Source organism: Lissotriton vulgaris, chromosome 8 (genome assembly GCF_964263255.1).
Source record: "Lissotriton vulgaris chromosome 8, aLisVul1.2, whole genome shotgun sequence".
Classification (NCBI taxonomy): domain Eukaryota; kingdom Metazoa; phylum Chordata; class Amphibia; order Caudata; family Salamandridae; genus Lissotriton; species Lissotriton vulgaris.
The window spans coordinates 1529202896-1529222411 of NC_141696.1; the positions used below are offsets into that span (position 1 = coordinate 1529202896).

The 19516-nt window shown below is 39.2% G+C and overlaps 7 non-coding genes across 7 annotated transcripts; all 7 read right to left on the minus strand.

Annotated features, from left to right (window-relative positions):
* Positions 1–1925: 1925 nt before the first annotated feature.
* On the minus strand, positions 1926–1998 carry TRNAS-GGA (transfer RNA serine (anticodon GGA)). Its single transcript has one exon. It is a non-coding gene; the product is annotated as a tRNA-Ser (tRNA).
* Positions 1999–3669: 1671 nt separating this feature from the next.
* On the minus strand, positions 3670–3742 carry TRNAS-GGA (transfer RNA serine (anticodon GGA)). The gene has a single exon. It is a non-coding gene; the product is annotated as a tRNA-Ser (tRNA).
* Positions 3743–7156: 3414 nt separating this feature from the next.
* Positions 7157–7229, minus strand: TRNAF-GAA (transfer RNA phenylalanine (anticodon GAA)). The gene has a single exon. It is a non-coding gene; the product is annotated as a tRNA-Phe (tRNA).
* Positions 7230–11812: 4583 nt separating this feature from the next.
* TRNAF-AAA (transfer RNA phenylalanine (anticodon AAA)) lies at positions 11813–11885 on the minus strand. The gene has a single exon. It is a non-coding gene; the product is annotated as a tRNA-Phe (tRNA).
* A 1673-nt stretch (positions 11886–13558) lies between these two features.
* TRNAF-GAA (transfer RNA phenylalanine (anticodon GAA)) lies at positions 13559–13631 on the minus strand. Its single transcript has one exon. It is a non-coding gene; the product is annotated as a tRNA-Phe (tRNA).
* A 1091-nt stretch (positions 13632–14722) lies between these two features.
* On the minus strand, positions 14723–14795 carry TRNAF-GAA (transfer RNA phenylalanine (anticodon GAA)). Its single transcript has one exon. It is a non-coding gene; the product is annotated as a tRNA-Phe (tRNA).
* Positions 14796–16468: 1673 nt separating this feature from the next.
* TRNAF-GAA (transfer RNA phenylalanine (anticodon GAA)) lies at positions 16469–16541 on the minus strand. The gene has a single exon. It is a non-coding gene; the product is annotated as a tRNA-Phe (tRNA).
* Between the last annotated feature and the right edge of the window lie 2975 nt (positions 16542–19516).

The window sequence follows — 19516 nt, forward strand, 5'->3', positions numbered from 1 at the left end:
ATCAGCGCCTGTGCTTCGGCAGCCGTGGCGCCATCACTACTATCCCCCAACCATGCTGCTAGCTGTGCTGCCAGCTCGGGGGGCATGTCTTCCTTGGATGTCGGGGTGACGACAACGGGGATTGGATTCCCCTCCATCGGTACTGGGGTCGGCGCCTCGAGCGGGGCAGAGGGAACCGGGACGGCCCCACCGGCTGGAACCTTTCTCGGCCTCTTAGGTCTCCCTCCAGCCGGCGGGGTGCCCGAACCCTCCTCCCCATCTCGCTCCGCCAACCGTTTCTTTATGTCGGACACTTCTTTGCAAAGGGCCCGCACCATCTGTTCGGTCGTCATTCTTTTTGCGCCTTTCTTGGGCATCTCTCCGAGGAAGTATCTAGAAGACAAAGAAAAAGATCAAAACGCTCAAAATTGGCTCTTCGTTCCGTCCCGAGCTCACGTGTAGCGAGGGGGTGCAGCTTCGGAGCACAAGAACAAGAGGACGTCTTCTGGTCTTGCGCCTTCTTTTATCCGTCTTCAGGGTGGGCGAAAACCCGCCCCTGCCCGCCCCGAGGGCGTGGCCGGCTGCGTCGGTGTCTAGGCCAGCCCACTCTAGGGCGGGAAAAAGCGTGCCCCGGCTACGCCGCTTCGGGCATACCAGCCGAGACGCGCCTCCCGCCCAAAAATGGCTTCCCGGGGGGATCGAGGCACTCAGCCATACGTTCGGGGGGACCGAGTGGTCGCCCCTTTCCATTTTGTTAGAAGCAAGGAACCTCTCAACTGTGCCGAAACCCAGGATTGAACCAGGGACCTTTAGATCTTCAGTCTAACGCTCTCCCAACTTAGCTTTTTCGGCCTGCTTATAGCTGTGGTCTTCATACTTTAATTTAAACCATTTAACAAAATAGATGCAGGACCTGGATTTTTAACCTCATATGGTAGAGATATGTTTTAAGGAGTCCTGTATCATTCCGCAATTAACTGGTGCAATGGGCAAATAGCATTTTTGGGATCCAGGTTAGGTAGTTGTTTTTTTTAACTCTGAATGGACTAGCACTATATTACCCAGATATATTTGGCATGAGTAGGTAAGCAATGTCATCTGACTACTGACATCTGTGTTCAAGGGGAAGTGGAAGGTAATGCAGACAAGAGTTTACTTTACAAAAAAGCATGAAATGGGAAATATTCATTGTCAAACCTGAAGGTAAGAGAGGTGGAAGCAAGTTTAGAAGGAGGACATAAAGCAAAGTCTATGTTAAATTGATTGTGTTGTAGATCAGTTGGAAAAAATTTGATGAATAGAGAAAAAGTACTACAGCTGATTCCAAGACCTATTTTGTTAGAAGCAAGGAACCTCTCAACTGTGCCGAAACTCGGGATTGAACCAGGGACCTTTAGATCTTCAGTCTAACGTTCTCCCAACTGAGCTATTTCGGCCTGCTTATAGCTGTGGTCTTCATACTTTAATTTAAACCATTTAACAAAATAGATGCAGGACCTGGATTTTTAACCTCATATGGTAGAGATATGTTTTAAGGGGTCCTGTATCATTCCGCAATTAACTGGTGCAAAGGGTAAATAGCATTTTTTGGATCCAGGTTAGGTAGTTGTTTTTTTAACTCTGAATGGACTAGCACTATATTACCCAGATATATTTGGCATGAGTAGGTAAGCAATGTCATCTGACTACTGACATCTGTGTTCAAGGGGAAGTGGAAGGTAATGCAGACAATAGTTTACTTTACAAAAAAGCATGAAATGGGAAATATTCATTGTCAAACCTGAAGGTAAGAGAGGTGGAAGCAAGTTTAGAAGGAAGACATAAAGCAAAGTCTATGTTAAATTGATTGTGTTGTAGATCAGTTGGAAAAAATTTGATGAATAGAGAAAAAGAACTACAGCTGATCCCAAGACCTTTTTTGTTAGAAGCAAGGAACCTCTCAACTGTGCCGAAACCCGGGATTGAACCAGGGACCTTTAGATCTCCAGTCTAATACTCTCCCAACTGAGCTATTTCGGCCTTCTGATAGCTGGGGTCTTCATACTTTAATTTGAACCATTTAACAAAATAGATGCAGGACCTGGATTTTTAACCTCATATGGTAGAGATATGTTTTAAGGAGTCCTGTATCATTCCCCAGTTAACTGGTGCAATGGGTAAATAGCATTTTTGGGATCCAGGTTAGGTAGTTGTTTTTTTAACTCTGAATGGACTAGCACTATATTACCCAGATATATTTGGCATGAGTAGGTAAGCAATGTCATCTGACTACTGACATCTGTGTTCAAGGGGAAGTGGAATGTGATGCAGACAAGAGTTTACTTTACAAAAAAGGACGAAATGGAAAACATTCATAGTCAAACCTGAAGGCAAGATAGGTGGAAGAAAGTTTAAAAGGAGGACAGAAAGCAAAGTCTATGTTGAATGGATCATTTTGTAGATCAGTTGATAAAAATGTTGATAGAGAAAAAAGTACTACAGCTGATTCCAAGACCTATTTTGTTAGAAGCAAGGAACCTCTCAACTGTGCCGAAACCCGGGATTGAACCAGGGACCTTTAGATCTTCAGTCTAACGCTCTCCCAACTTAGCTATTTCGGCCTGCTTATAGCTGTGGTCTTCACACTTTAATTTAAACCATTTAACAAAATAGATGCAGGACCTGGATTTTTAACCTCATATGGTGAGATATGTTTTAAGGAGTCCTGTATCATTCCGCAATTAACTGGTGCAATGGGTAAATAGCATTTTTGGGATCCAGGTTAGGTAGTTGTTTTTTTAACTCTGAATGGACTAGCACTATATTACCTAGATATATTTGGCATGAGTAGGTAAGCAATGTCATCTGACTACTGACATCTGTGTTCAAGGGGAAGTGGAATGTGATGCAGACAAGAGTTTACTTTACAAAAAAGGACGAAATGGGAAACATTCATAGTCAAACCTGAAGGCAAGATAGGTGGAAGAAAGTTTAAAAGGAGGACAGAAAGCAAAGTCTATGTTGAATTGATCATTTTGTAGATCAGTTGATAAAAATGTTGATAGAGAAAAAAGTACTACTGCTGATTCCAAGACCTATTTTGTTAGAAGCAAGGAACCTCTCAACTGTGCCGAAACCCGGGATTGAACCAGGGACCTTTAGATCTTCAGTCTAACGCTCTCCCACCCGAGCTATTGCGGCCTGCTTATAGCTGTGGTCTTCATACTTTAATTTAAACCATTTAACAAAATAGATGCAGGACCTGGATTTTTAACCTCATATGGTAGAGATATGTTTTAAGGGGTCCTGTATCATTCCGCAATTAACTGGTGCAAAGGGTAAATAGCATTTTTTGGATCCAGGTTAGGTAGTTGTTTTTTTAACTCTGAATGGACTAGCACTATATTACCCAGATATATTTGGCATGAGTAGGTAAGCAATGTCATCTGACTACTGACATCTGTGTTCAAGGGGAAGTGGAAGGTAATGCAGACAATAGTTTACTTTACAAAAAAGCATGAAATGGGAAATATTCATTGTCAAACCTGAAGGTAAGAGAGGTGGAAGCAAGTTTAGAAGGAAGACATAAAGCAAAGTCTATGTTAAATTGATTGTGTTGTAGATCAGTTGGAAAAAATTTGATGAATAGAGAAAAAGAACTACAGCTGATCCCAAGACCTTTTTTGTTAGAAGCAAGGAACCTCTCAACTGTGCCGAAACCCGGGATTGAACCAGGGACCTTTAGATCTCCAGTCTAATACTCTCCCAACTGAGCTATTTCGGCCTTCTGATAGCTGGGGTCTTCATACTTTAATTTGAACCATTTAACAAAATAGATGCAGGACCTGGATTTTTAACCTCATATGGTAGAGATATGTTTTAAGGAGTCCTGTATCATTCCCCAGTTAACTGGTGCAATGGGTAAATAGCATTTTTGGGATCCAGGTTAGGTAGTTGTTTTTTTAACTCTGAATGGACTAGCACTATATTACCCAGATATATTTGGCATGAGTAGGTAAGCAATGTCATCTGACTACTGACATCTGTGTTCAAGGGGAAGTGGAATGTGATGCAGACAAGAGTTTACTTTACAAAAAAGGACGAAATGGAAAACATTCATAGTCAAACCTGAAGGCAAGATAGGTGGAAGAAAGTTTAAAAGGAGGACAGAAAGCAAAGTCTATGTTGAATTGATCATTTTGTAGATCAGTTGATAAAAATGTTGATAGAGAAAAAAGTACTACAGCTGATTCCAAGACCTATTTTGTTAGAAGCAAGGAACCTCTCAACTGTGCCGAAACCCGGGATTGAACCAGGGACCTTTAGATCTTCAGTCTAACGCTCTCCCAACTTAGCTATTTCGGCCTGCTTATAGCTGTGGTCTTCACACTTTAATTTAAACCATTTAACAAAATAGATGCAGGACCTGGATTTTTAACCTCATATGGTGAGATATGTTTTAAGGAGTCCTGTATCATTCCGCAATTAACTGGTGCAATGGGTAAATAGCATTTTTGGGATCCAGGTTAGGTAGTTGTTTTTTTAACTCTGAATGGACTAGCACTATATTACCTAGATATATTTGGCATGAGTAGGTAAGCAATGTCATCTGACTACTGACATCTGTGTTCAAGGGGAAGTGGAATGTGATGCAGACAAGAGTTTACTTTACAAAAAAGGACGAAATGGGAAACATTCATAGTCAAACCTGAAGGCAAGATAGGTGGAAGAAAGTTTAAAAGGAGGACAGAAAGCAAAGTCTATGTTGAATTGATCATTTTGTAGATCAGTTGATAAAAATGTTGATAGAGAAAAAAGTACTACTGCTGATTCCAAGACCTATTTTGTTAGAAGCAAGGAACCTCTCAACTGTGCCGAAACCCGGGATTGAACCAGGGACCTTTAGATATTCAGTCTAACGCTCTCCCACCCGAGCTATTGCGGCCTGCTTATAGCTGTGGTCTTCATACTTTAATTTAAACCATTTAACAAAATAGATGCAGGACCTGGATTTTTAACCTCATATGGTAGAGATATGTTTTAAGGAGTCCTGTATAATTCCGCAATTAACTGGTGCAATGGGCAAATAGCATTTTTGGGATCCAGGTTAGGTAGTTGTTTTTTTACTCTGAATGGACTAGCACTATATTACCCAGATATATTTGGCATGAGTAGGTAAGTAATGTCATCTGACTACTGACATCTGTGTTCAAGGGGAAGTGGAAGGTAATGCAGACAAGAGTTTACTTTACAAAAAAGCATGAAATGGGAAATATTCATTGTCAAACCTGAAGGTAAGAGAGGTGGTAGCAAGTTTAGAAGGAGGACATAAAGCAAAGTCTATGTTAAATTGATTGTGTTTTAGATCAGTTGGAAAAAATTTGATGAATAGAGAAAAAGAACTACAGCTGATCCCCAGACCTATTTTGTTAGAAGCAAGGAACCTCTCAACTGTGCCGAAACCCGGGATTGAACCAGGGACCTTTAGATCTTCAGACTAACGCTCTCCCAACTGAGCTATTTCGGCCTTCTGATAGCTAGGGTCTTCATACTTTAATTTGAACCATTTAACAAAATAGATGCAGGACCTGGATTTTTAACCTCATATGGTAGAGATATGTTTTAAGGAGTCCTGTATCATTCCCCAGTTAACTGGTGCAATGGGTAAATAGCATTTTTGGGATCCAGGTTAGGTAGTTGTTTTTTTAACTCTGAATGGACTAGCATTATATTACCCAGATATATTTGGCATGAGTAGGTAAGCAATGTCATCTGACTACTGACATCTGTGTTCAAGGGGAAGTGGAATGTGATGCAGACAAGAGTTTACTTTACAAAAAAGGACGAAATGGGAAACATTCATAGTCAAACCTGAAGGCAAGATAGGTGGAAGAAAGTTTAAAAGGAGGACAGAAAGCAAAGTCTATGTTGAATTGATCATTTTGTGGATCAGTTGATAAAAATGTTCATAGAGAAAAAAGTACTACAGCTGATTCCAAGACTTATTTTGTGAGAAGCAAGGAACCTCTCAACAGTGCCGAAACCCAGGATTAAACCAGGGACCTATAGATCTTCAGTCTAACGCTCTCCCAACTGAGCTATTTCTGCCTCCTGCTAGCTGTAGTCTTCATACTTTAATTTAAACCATTTAACAAAATAGATGCAGGACCTGGATTTTTAACCTCATATGGTAGAGATATGTTTTAAGGAGTCCTGTATCATTCCGCAATTAACTGGTGCAATGGGCAAATAGCATTTTTGGGATCCAGGTTCGGTAGTTGTTTTTCTAACTCTGAATGGACTAGCACTATATTACCCAGATATATTTGGCATGAGTAGGTAAGCAATGTCATCTGACTACTGACATCTGTGTTCAAGGGGAAGTGGAAGGTAATGCAGAGAAGAGTTTACTTTACAAAAAAGCATGAAATGGGAAATATTCATTGTCAAACCTGAAGGTAAGAGAGGTGGAAGCAAGTTTAGAAGGAGGACAGAAAGCAAAGTCTATGTTGAATTGATCATTTTGTAGATCAGTTGATAAAAATGTTGATAGAGAAAAAAGTACTACAGCTGATTCCAAGACCTATTTTGTTAGAAGCAAGGAACCTCTCAACTGTGCCGAAACCTGGGATTGAACCAGGGACCTTTAGATCTTCAGTCTAACGCTCTCCCAACTTAGCTATTTCGGCCTGCTTAAAGCTGGGGTCTTCATACTTTAATTTAAACCATTTAACAAAATAGATGCAGGACCTGGATTTTTAACCTCATATGGTGAGATATGTTTTAAGGAGTCCTGTATCATTCCGCAATTAACTGGTGCAATGGGTAAATAGCATTTTTGGGATCCAGGTTAGGTAGTTGTTTTTTTAACTCTGAATGGACTAGCACTATATTACCCAGATATATTTGGCATGAGTAGGTAAGCAATGTCATCTGACTACTGACATCTGTGTTCAAGGGGAAGTGGAAGGTAATGCAGACAAGAGTTTACTTTACAAAAAAGCATGAAATGGGAAATATTCATTGTCAAACCTGAAGGTAAGAGAGGTGGAAGCAAGTTTAGAAGGAGGATATAAAGCAAAGTCTATGTTAAATTGATTGTGTTGTAGATCAGTTGGAAAAAATTTGATGAATAGAGAAAAAGTACTACAGCTGATTCCAAGACCTATTTTGTTAGAAGCAAGGAACCTCTCAACTGTGCCGAAACCCGGGATTGAACCAGGGACCTTTAGATCTTCAGTCTAACGCTCTCCCAACTGAGCTATTTCGGCCTTCTGATAGCAGGGGTCTTCATACTTTAATTTGAACCATTTAACAAAATAGATGCAGGACCTGGATTTTTAACCTCATATGGTAGAGATATGTTTTAAGGAGTCCTGTATCATTCCCCAGTTAACTGGTGCAATGGGTAAATAGCATTTTTGGGATCCAGGTTAGGTAGTCGTTTTTTTAACTCTGAATGGACTAGTACTATATTACCTAGATATATTTGGCATGAGTAGGTAAGCAATGTCATCTGACTACTGACATCTGTGTTCAAGGGGAAGTGGAATGTGATGCAGACAAGAGTTTACTTTACAAAAAAGGACGAAATGGGAAACATTCATTGTCAAACCTGAAGGCAAGATAGGTGGAAGAAAGTTTAAAAGGAGGACAGAAAGCAAAGTCTATGTTGAATTGATCATTTTGTAGATCAGTTGACAAAAATGTTGATAGAGAAAAAAGTACTACAGCTGATTCCAAGACCTATTTTGTTAGAAGCAAGGAACCTCTCAACTGTGCCGAAACCCGGGATTGAACCAGGGACCTTTAGATCTTCAGTCTAACGCTCTCCCAACTGAGCTATTGCGGCCTGCTTATAGCTGTGGTCTTCATACTTTAATTTAAACCATTTAACAAAATAGATGCAGGACCTAGATTTTTAACCTCATATGGTGAGATATGTTTTAAAGAGTCCTGTATCATTCCGCAATTAACTGGTGCAATGGGTAAATAGCATTTTTGGGATCCAGGTTAGGTAGTTGTTTTTTTAACTCTGAATGGACTAGCACTATATTACCCAGATATATTTGGCATGAGTAGGTAAGCAATGTCATCTGACTACTGACATCTGTGTTCAAGGGGAAGTGGAAGGTAATGCAGACAAGTTTACTTTACAAAAAAGCATGAAATGGGAAATATTCATTGTCAAACCTGAAGGTAAGAGAGGTGGAAGCAAGTTTAGAAGGAGGACATAAAGCAAAGTCTATGTTAAATTGATTGTGTTGTAGATCAGTTGGAAAGAATTTGATGAATAGAGAAAAAGAACTACAGCTGATCCCAAGACCTATTTTGTTAGAAGCAAGGAACCTCTCAACTGTGCTGAAACCCGGGATTGAACCAGGGACCTTTAGATCTTCAGTCTAACGCTCCCCCAACTGAGCTATTTCGGCCTTCTGATAGCTGAGGTCTTCATACTTTAATTTGAACCATTTAACAAAATAGATGCAGGACCTGGATTTTTAACCTCATATGGTAGAGATATGTTTTAAGGAGTCCTGTATCATTCCCCAGTTAACTGGTGCAATGGGTAAATAGCATTTTTGGGATCCAGGTTAGGTAGTTGTTTTTTTAACTCTGAATGGACTAGCACTATATTACCCAGATATATTTGGCATGAGTAGGTAAGCAATGTCATCTGACTACTGACATCTGTGTTCAAGGGGAAGTGGAATGTGATGCAGACAAGAGTTTACTTTACAAAAAAGGACGAAATGGGAAACATTCATAGTCAAACCTGAAGGCAAGAGAGTTGGAAGCAAGTCTAGAAGGAGGACAGAAAGCAAAGTCTATGTTAAATTGATTGTGTTGTAGATCAGTAGGAAAAAAAATGATGAATACAGAAAAAGGACAACAGCTGATTCTAAGACCTATTTTGTTAGAAGCAAAGAACCTCTCAACAGTGCCGAAACCCGGGATTGAACCAGGGACCTTTAGATCTTCAGTCTAACACTCTCCCAACTGAGCTATTTCAGCCTGCTGATATCTATGGTCTTCATACTTTAATTTGAACCATTTAACAAAATAGATGCATGACCTGGATTTTTAACCTCATATGGTAGTGATATGTTTTAAGGAGTCCTGTATCATTCCCCAGTTAACTGGTGCAATGGGTAAATAGCATTTTTGGGATCCAGGTTAGGTAGTTGTTTTTTTAACTCTGAATGGACTAGCACTATATTACCCAGATATATTTGGCATGAGTAGGTAAGCAATGTCATCTGACTACTGACATCTGTGTTCAAGGGGAAGTGGAATGTGATGCAGACAAGAGTTTACTTTACAAAAAAGGACGAAATGGGAAACATTCATAGTCAAACCTGAAGGCAAGATAGGTGGAAGAAAGTTTAAAAGGAGGACAGAAAGCAAAGTCTATGTTGAATTGATCATTTTGTAGATCAGTTCGATAAAAATGTTGATAGAGAAAAAAGTACTACAGCTGATTCCAAGACCTATTTTGTTAGAAGCAAGGAACCTCTCAACTGTGCCGAAACCCGGGATTGAAACAGGGACCTTTAGTTCTTCAGTCTAACGCTCTCCCAACTGAGCTATTTCGGCCTGCTTATAGCTGTGGTCTTCATACTTTACTTTAAACCATTTAACAAAATAGATGCAGGACCTGGATTTTTAACCTCATATGGTAGAGATATGTTTTAACGAGTCCTGTATCATTCCGCAATTAACTGGTGCAATGGGTAAATAGCATTTTTGGGATCCAGGTTAGGTAGTTGTTTTTTTAACTCTGAATGGGCTAGCACTATATTACCCAGATATATTTGGCATGAGTAGGTAAGCAATGTCATCTGACTACTGACATCTGTGTTCAAGGGGAAGTGGAAGGTATTGCAGACAAGAGTTTACTTTACAAAAAAGCATGAAATGGGAAATATTCATTGTCAAACCTGAAGGTAAGAGAGGTGGAAGCAAGTTTAGAAGGAGGACATAAAGCAAAGTCTATCTTAAATTGATTATGTTGTAGATCAGTTGGAAACAATTTGATGAATAGAGAAAAAGTACTACAGCTGATTCCAAGACCTATTTTGTTAGAAGCAAGGAACCTCTCAACTGTGCTGAAACCCGGGATTGAACCAGGGACCTTTAGATGTTCAGTCTAAGGCTCTCCCAACTGAGCTATTTCTGCCTTCTGATATCTGGGGTGTTCATACTTTAATTTGAACCATTTAACAAAATAGATGCAGGACCTGGATTTTTAACCTCATATGGTAGAGATATGTTTTAAGGAGTCCTGTATCATTCCCCAGTTAACTGGTGCAATGGGTAAATAGCATTTTTGGGATACAGGTTAGGTAGTTGTTTTTTTAACTCTGAATGGACTAGAACTATATTACCCAGATATATTTGGCATGAGTAGGTAAGCAATGTCATCTGACTACTGACATCTGTGTTCAAGGGGAAGTGGAAGGTAATGCAGACAAGAGTTTACTTTACAAAAAAGCATGAAATGGGAAATATTCATTGTCAAACCTGAAGGTAAGAGAGGTGGAAGCAAGTTTAGAAGGAGGACATAAAGCAAAGTCTATGTTAAATTGATTGTGTTGTAGATCAGTTGGAAAAAATTTGATGAATAGAGAAAAAGTACTACAGCTGATTCCAAGACCTATTTTGTTAGAAGCAAGGAACCTCTCAACTGTGCCGAAACCCGGGATTAAACCAGGGACCTTCAGATCTTCAGTCTAACGCTCTCCCAACTGAGCTATTTCGGCCTGCTTATAGCTGTGGTCTTCATACTTTAATTTAAACCATTTAACAAAATAGATGCAGGACCTGGATTTTTAACCTCACATGGTAGAGATATGTTTTAAGGAGTCCTGTATCATTCCGCAATTAACTGGTGCAATGGGTAAATAGCATTTTTTGGATCCAGGTTAGGTAGTTGTTTTTTTAACTCTGAATGGACTAGCACTATATTACCCAGATATATTTGGCATGAGTAGGTAAGCAATGTCATCTGACTACTGACATCTGTGTTCAAGGGGAAGTGGAAGGTAATGCAGACAAGAGTTTACTTTACAAAAAAGCATGAAATGGGAAATATTCATTGTCAAACCTGAAGGTAAGAGAGGTGGAAGCAAGTTTAAAAGGAGGACATAAAGCAAAGTCTATGTTAAATTGATTGTGTTGTAGATCAGTTGGAAAAAATTTGATGAATAGAGAAAAAGAACTACAGCTGATCCCAAGACCTATTTTGTTAGAAGCAAGGAACCTCTCAACTGTGCCGAAACCCGGGATTGAACCAGGGACCTTTAGATCTTCAGTCTAACGCTCGCCCAACTGAGCTATTTCGGCCTGCTTATAGCTGTGGTCTTCATACTTTAATTTAAACCATTTAACAAAATAGATGCAGGACCTGGATTTTTAACCTCATATGGTAGAGATATGTTTTAAGGAGTCCTGTATCATTCCCCAGTTAACTGGTGCAATGGGTAAATAGCATTTTTGGGATCCAGGTTAGGTAGTTGTTTTTTTAACTCTGAATGGACTAGCACTATATTACCCAGATATATTTGGCATGAGTAGGTAAGCAATGTCATCTGACTACTGACATCTTTGTTCAAGGGGAAGTGGAATGTGATGCAGACAAGAGTTTACTTTACAAAAAAGGACGAAATGGAAAACATTCATAGTCAAACCTGAAGGCAAGATAGGTGGAAGAAAGTTTAAAAGGAGGACAGAAAGCAAAGTCTATGTTGAATTGATCATTTTGTGGATCAGTTGATAAAAATGTTGATAGAGAAAAAAGTACTACAGCTGATTCCAAGACCTATTTTGTTAGAAGCAAGGAACCTCTCAACTGTGCCGAAACCCGGGATTGAACCAGGGACCTTTAGATCTTTAGTCTAACGCTCTCCCAACTTAGCTATTTCGGCCTGCTTATAGCTGTGGTCTTCATACTTTAATTTAAACCATTTAACAAAATAGATGCAGGACCTGGATTTTTACCTCATATGGTGAGATATGTTTTAAGGAGTCCTGTATCATTCCGCAATTAACTGGTGCAATGGGTAAATAGCATTTTTGGGATCCAGGTTAGGTAGTTGTTTTTTTAACTCTGAATGGACTAGCACTATATTACCCAGATATATTTGGCATGAGTAGGTAAGCAATGTCATCTGACTACTGACATCTGTGTTCAAGGGGAAGTGGAAGGTAATGCAGACAAGAGTTTACTTTACAAAAAAGCATGAAATGGGAAATATTCATTGTCAAACCTGAAGGTAAGAGAGGTGGAAGCAAGTTTAGAAGGAGGATATAAAGCAAAGTCTATGTTAAATTGATTGTGTTGTAGATCATTTGGAAAAAATTTGATGAATAGAGAAAAAGTACTACAGCTGATTCCAAGACCTATTTTGCTAGAAGCAAGGAACCTCTCAACTGTGCCGAAACCCGGGATTGAACAAGGGACCTTTAGATCTTCAGTCTAACGCTCTCCCAACTGAGCTATTTCTGCTTTCTGATAGCTGGGGTCTTCATACTTTAATTTGAACCATTTAACAAAATAGATGCAGGACCTGGATTTTTAACCTCATATGGTAGAGATATGTTTTAAGGAGTCCTGTATCATTCCCCAGTTAACTGGTGCAATGGGTAAATAGCATTTTTGGGATCCAGGTTAGGTAGTTGTGTTTTTTAACTCTGAATGGACTAGCACTATATTACCCAGATATATTTGGCATGAGTAGGTAAGCAATGTCATCTGACTACTGACATCTGTGTTCAAGGGGAAGTGGAATGTGATGCAGACAAGAGTTTACTTTACAAAAAAGGACGAAATGGGAAACATTCATTGTCAAACCTGAAGGCAAGATAGGTGGAAGAAAGTTTAAAAGGAGGACAGAAAGCAAAGTCTATGTTGAATTGATCATTTTGTAGATCAGTTGATAAAAATGTTGATAGAGAAAAAAGTACTACAGCTGATTCCAAGACCTATTTTGTTAGAAGCAAGGAACCTCTCAACTGTGCCGAAACCCGGGATTGAACCAGGGACCTTTAGATCTTCAGTCTAACACTCTCCCAAATGAGCTATTTCGGCCTGCTGATATCTGAGGTCTTCATACTTTAATTTGAACCATTTAACAAAATAGATGCAGGACCTGGATTTTTAACCTCATATGGTAGAGATATGTTTTAAGGAGTCCTGTATCATTCCGCAATTAACTGGTGCAATGGGCAAATAGCAGTTTTGGGATCCAGGTTAGGTAGTTGTTTTTTTAACTCTGAATGGACTAGCACTATATTACCCAGATATATTTGGCATGAGTAGGTAAGCAATGTCATCTGACTACTGACATCTGTATTCAAGGGGAGGTGGAAGGTAATGCAGACAAGAGTTTACTTTACAAAAAAGCATGAAATGGGAAATATTCATTGTCAAACCTGAAGGTAAGAGAGGTGGAAGCAAGTTTAGAAGGAGGATATAAAGCAAAGTCTATGTTAAATTGATTGTGTTGTAGATCAGTTGGAAAAAAATTGATGAATAGAGAAAAAGTACTACAGCTGATTCCAAAACCTATTTTGATAGAAGCAAGGCACCTCTCAACTGTGCCGAAACCCGGGATTGAACCAGGGACCTTTAGATCTTCAGTCTAACGCTCTCCCAACTGAGCTATTTCGGCCTTCTGATAGCTGGGGTCTTCATACTTTAATTTGAACCATTTAACAAAATAGATGCAGGACCTGGATTTTTAACCTCATATGGTAGAGATATGTTTGGAGGAGTCCTGTATCATTCCCCAGTTAACTGGTGCAATGGGTAAATAGCATTTTTGGGATCCAGGTTAGGTAGTTGTTTTTTTAACTCTGAATGGACTAGCACTACATTACCTAGATATATTTGGCATGAGTAGGTAAGCAATGTCATCTGACTACTGACATCTGTGTTCAAGGGGAAGTGGAATGTGATGCAGACAAGAGTTTACTTTACAAAAAAGGACGAAATGGGAAACATTCATTGTCAAACCTGAAGGCAAGATAGGTGGAAGAAAGTTTAAAAGGAGGACAGAAAGCAAAGTCTATGTTGAATTGATCATTTTGTAGATCAGTTGATAAAAATGTTAATAGAGAAAAAAGTACTACAGCTGATTCCAAGACCTATTTTTTTAGAAGCAAGGAACCTCTCAACTGTGCCGAAACCCAGGATTGAACCAGGGACCTTTAGATTTTCAGTCTAACACTCTCCCAACTGAGATATTGCAGCCTGCTTACAGCTGTGGTCTTCATACTTTAATTTAAACCATTTAACAAAATAGATGCAGGACCTGGATTTTTAACCTCATATGGTAGAGATATGTTTTAAGGAGTCCTGTATCATTCCGCAATTAACTGGTGCAATGGGCAAATAGCATTTTTGGGATCCAGGTTAGGTAGTTGTTTTTTAAACTCTGAATGGACTAGCACTATATTACCCAGATATATTTGGCATGAGTAGGTAAGCAATGTCATCTGACTACTGACATCTGTGTTCAAGGGGAAGTGGAAGGTAATGCAGACAAGAGTTTACTTTACAAAAAAGCATGAAATGGGAAATATTCATTGTCAAACCTGAAGGTAAGAGAGGTGGAAGCAAGTTTAGAAGGAGGACATAAAGCAAAGTCTATGTTAAATTGATTGTGTTGTAGATCAGTTGGAAAAAATTTGATGAATAGAGAAAAAGTACTACAGCTGATTCCAAGACCTATTTTGTTAGAAGCAAGGAACCTCTCAACTGTGCCGAAACCCGGGATTGAACCAGGGACCTTTAGATCTTCAGTCTAACGCTCTCCCAACTGAGCTATTTCGGCCTGCTTATAGCTGAGGTCTTCATACTTTAATTTAAACCATTTAACAAAATAGATGCAGGACCTGGATTTTTAACCTCATATGGTAGATATATGTTTTAAGGAGTCCTGTATCATTCCGCAATTAACTGGTGCAATGGGTAAATAGCATTTTTGGGATCCAGGTTAGGTAGTTGTTTTTTTAACTCTGAATGGACTAGCACTATATTACCCAGATATATTTGGCATGAGTAGGTAAGCAATGTCAGCTGACTACTGACATCTGTGTTCAAGGGGAAGTGGAAGGTAATGCAGACAAGAGTTTACTTTACAAAAAAGCATGAAATGGGAAATATTCATTGTCAAACCTGAAGGTAAGAGAGGTGGAAGCAAGTTTAGAAGGAGGACATAAAGCAAAGTCTATGTTAAATTGATTGTGTTGTAGATCAGTTGGAAAAATTTGATGAATAGAGAAAAAGTACTACAGCTGATTCCAAGACCTATTTTGTTAGAAGCAAGGAACCTCTCGACTGTGCCGAAACCCGGGATTGAACCAGGGACCTTTAGATCTTCAGTCTAACGCTCTCCCAACTGAGCTATTGCAGCCTGCTTATAGCTGTGGTCTTCATACTTTAATTTAAACCATTTAACAAAATAGACACAGGACCTGGATTTTTAACCTCATATGGTAGAGATATGTTTTAAGGAGTCCTGTATCATTCCGCAATTAACTGGTGCAATGGGCAAATAGCATTTTTGGGATCCAGGTTAGGTAGTTGTTTTTTTAACTCTGAATGGACTAGCACTATATTACCTAGATATATTTGGCATGAGTAGGTAAGCAATGTCATCTGACTACTGACATCTGTGTTCAAGGGGAAGTGGAATGTGATGCAGACAAGAGTTTACTTTACAAAAAAGGACGAAATGGGAAACATTCATTGTCAAACCTGAAGGCAAGATAGGTGGAAGAAAGTTTAAAAGGAGGACAGAAAGCAAAGTCTATGTTGAATTGATCATTTTGTAGATCAGTTGATAAAAATGTTGATAGAGAAAAAAGTACTACAGCTGATTCCAAGACCTATTTTGTTAGAAGCAAGGAACCTCTCAACTGTGCCGGAACCCGGGATTGAACCAGGGACCTTTAGATCTTCAGTCTAACGCTCTCCCAACTGAGCTATTGCAGCCTGCTTATAGCTGTGGTCTTCATACTTTAATTTAAACCATTTAACAAAATAGATGCAGGACCTGGATTTTTAACCTCATATGGTAGAGATATGTTTTAAGGAGTCCTGTATCATTCCGGAATTAACTGGTGCAATGGGCAAATAGCATTCTTGGGATCCAGGTTAGGTAGTTGTTTTCTTAACTCTGAATGGACTAGCACTATATTACCCAGATATATTTGGCATGAGTAGGTAAGCAATGTCATCTGACTACTGGCATCTGTGTTCAAGGGGAAGTGGAAGGTAATGCAGACAAGAGTTTACTTTACAAAAAAGCATGAAATGGGAAATATTAATTGTCAAACCTGAAGGTAAGAGAGGTGGAAGCAAGTTTAGAAGGAGGACATAAAGCAAAGTCTATGTTAAATTGATTGTGTTGTAGATCAGTTGGAAAAAATTTGATGAATAGAGAAAAAGTACTACAGCTGATTCCAAGACCTATTTTGTTAGAAGCAAGGAACCTCTCAACTGTGCCGAAACCCGGGATTGAACCAGGGACCTTTAGATCTTCAGTCTAACGCTCTCCCAACTGAGCTATTTCGGCCTGCTTATAGCTGTGGTCTTCATACTTTAATTTAAACCATTTAACAAAATATATGCAGGACCTGGATTTTTAACCTCATATGGTAGAGATATGTTTTAAGGAGTCCTGTATCATTCCGCAATTAATGGTACAATGGGTAAATAGCATTTTTTGGATCCAGGTTAGGTAGTTGTTTTTTTAACTCTGAATGGACTAGCACTATATTACCCAGATATATTTGGCATGAGTAGGTAAGCAATGTCATCTGACTACTGACATCTGTGTTCAAGGGGAAGTGGAATGTGATGCAGACAAGAGTTTACTTTACAAAAAAGGACGAAATGGGAAACATTCATCGTCAAACCTGAAGGCAAGATAGGTGGAAGAAAGTTTAAAAGGAGGACAGAAAGCAAAGTCTATGTTGAATTGATCATTTTGCAGATCAGTTGATAAAAATGTTTATAGAGAAAAAAGTACTACAGCTGATTACAAGACCTATTTTGTTAGAAGCAAGGAACCTCTCAACTGTGCCGAAACCCGGGATTGAACCAGGGACCTTTAGATCTTCAGTCTAACGCTCTCCCAACTGAGCTATTGCGGCCTGCTTATAGCTGTGGTCTTCATACTTTAATTTAAACCATTTAACAAAATAGATGCAGGACCTGGATTTTTAACCTCATATGGTAGAGATATGTTTTAAGGAGTCCTGTATCATTCCGCAATTAACTGGTGCAATGGGTAAATAGCATTTTTGGGATCCAGGTTAGGTAGTTGTTTTTTTAACTCTGAATGGACTAGCACTATATTACCCAGATATATTTGGCATGAGTAGGTAAGCAATGTCATCTGACTACTGACATCTGTGTTCAAGGGGAAGTGGAAGGTAATGCAGACAAGAGTTTACTTTACAAAAAAGCATGAAATGGGAAATATTCATTGTCAAACCTGAAGGTAAGAGAGGTGGAAGCAAGTTTAGAAGGAGGACATAAAGCAAAGTCTATGTTAAATTGATTGTGTTGTAGATCAGTTGGAAAAAATTTGATGAATAGAGAAAAAGTACTACAGCTGATTCCAAGACCTATTTTGTTAGAAGCAAGGAACCTCTCAACTGTGCCGAAACCCGGGATTGAACCAGGGACCTTTAGATCTTCAGTCTAACGCTCTCCCAACTGAGCTATTTCAGCCTTCTGATAGCTGGTGTCTTCATACTTTAATTTGAACCATTTAACAAAATAGATGCAGGACCTGGATTTTTAACCTCATATGGTAGAGATATGTTTTAAGGAGTCCTGTATCATTCCCCAGTTAACTGGTGCAATGGGTAAATAGCATTTTTGGGATCCAGGTTAGGTAGTTGTTGTTTTAACTCTGAATGGACTAGCACTATATTACCTAGATATATTTGGCATGAGTAGGTAAGCAATGTCATCTGACTACTGACATCTGTGTTCAAGGGGAAGTGGAATGTGATGTAGACAAGAGTTTACTTTACAAAAAAGGACGAAATGGGAAACATTCATTGTCAAACCTGAAGGCAAGATAGGTGGAAGAAAGTTTAAAAGGAGGACAGAAAGCAAAGTCTATGTTGAATTGATCATTTTGTAGATCAGTTGATAAAAATGTTGATAGAGAAAAAAGTACTACAGCTAATTCCAAGACCTATTTTGTTAGAAGCAAGGAACATCTCAACTGTGCCGAAACCCGGGATTGAACCAGGGACCCTTAGATCTTCAGTCTAACGCTCCCCCAACTGAGCTATTGCGGCCTGCTTATAGCTGTGGTCTTCATACTTTAATTTAAACCATTTAACAAAATAGATGCAGGACCTGGATTTTTAACCTCATATGGTAGAGATATGTTTTAAGGAGTCCTGTATCATTCCGCAATTAACTGGTGCAATGGGCAAATAGCATTTTTGGGATCCAGGTTAGGTAGTTGTTTTTTTAACTCTGAATGGACTAGCACTATATTACCCAGATATATTTGGCATGAGTAGGTAAGCAATGTCATCTGACTACTGACATCTGTGTTCAAGGGGAAGTGGAAGGTAATGCAGACAAGAGTTTACTTTACAAAAAAGCATGAAACGGGAAATATTCATTGTCAAACCTGAAGGTAAGAGAGGTGGAAGCAAGTTTAGAAGGAGGACATAAAGCAAAGTCTTTGTTAAATTGATTGTGTTGTAGATCAGTTGGAAAAAATTTGATGAATAGAGAAAAAGTACTACAGCTGATTCCAAGACCTATTTTGTTAGAAGCAAGGAACCTCTCAACTGTGCCGAAACCCGGGATTGAACCAGGGACCTTTAGATCTTCAGTCTAACGCTCTCCCAACTGAGCTATTTCGTCCTTCTGATAGCTGGGGTCTTCATACTTTAATTTGAACCATTTAACAAAATAGATGCAGGACCTGGATTTTTAACCTCATATGGTAGAGATATGTTTTAAGGAGTCCTGTATCATTCCCCAGTTAACTGGTGCAATGGGTAAATAGCATTTTTGGGATCCAGGTTAGGTAGTTGTTTTTTTAACTCTGAATGGACTAGCACTATATTACCTAGATATATTTGGCATGAGTAGGTAAGCAATGTCATCTGACTACTGACATCTGTGTTCAAGGGGAAGTGGAATGTGATGCAGACAAGAGTTTACTTTACAAAAAAGGACGAAATGGGAAACATTCATTGTCAAACCTGAAGGCAAGATAGGTGGAAGAAAGTTTAAAAGGAGGACAGAAAGCAAAGTCTATGATGAATTGATCATTTTGTAGATCAGTTGATAAAAATGTTGATAGAGAAAAAAGTACTACAGCTGATTCCAAGACCTATTTTGTTAGAAGCAAGGAACCTCTCAACTGTGCCGAAACCCAGGATTGAACCAGGGACCTTTAGATCTTCAGTCTAACACTCTCCCAACTGAGATATTGCAGCCTGCTTACAGCTGTGGTCTTCATACTTTAATTTAAACCATTTAACAAAATAGATGCAGGACCTGGAT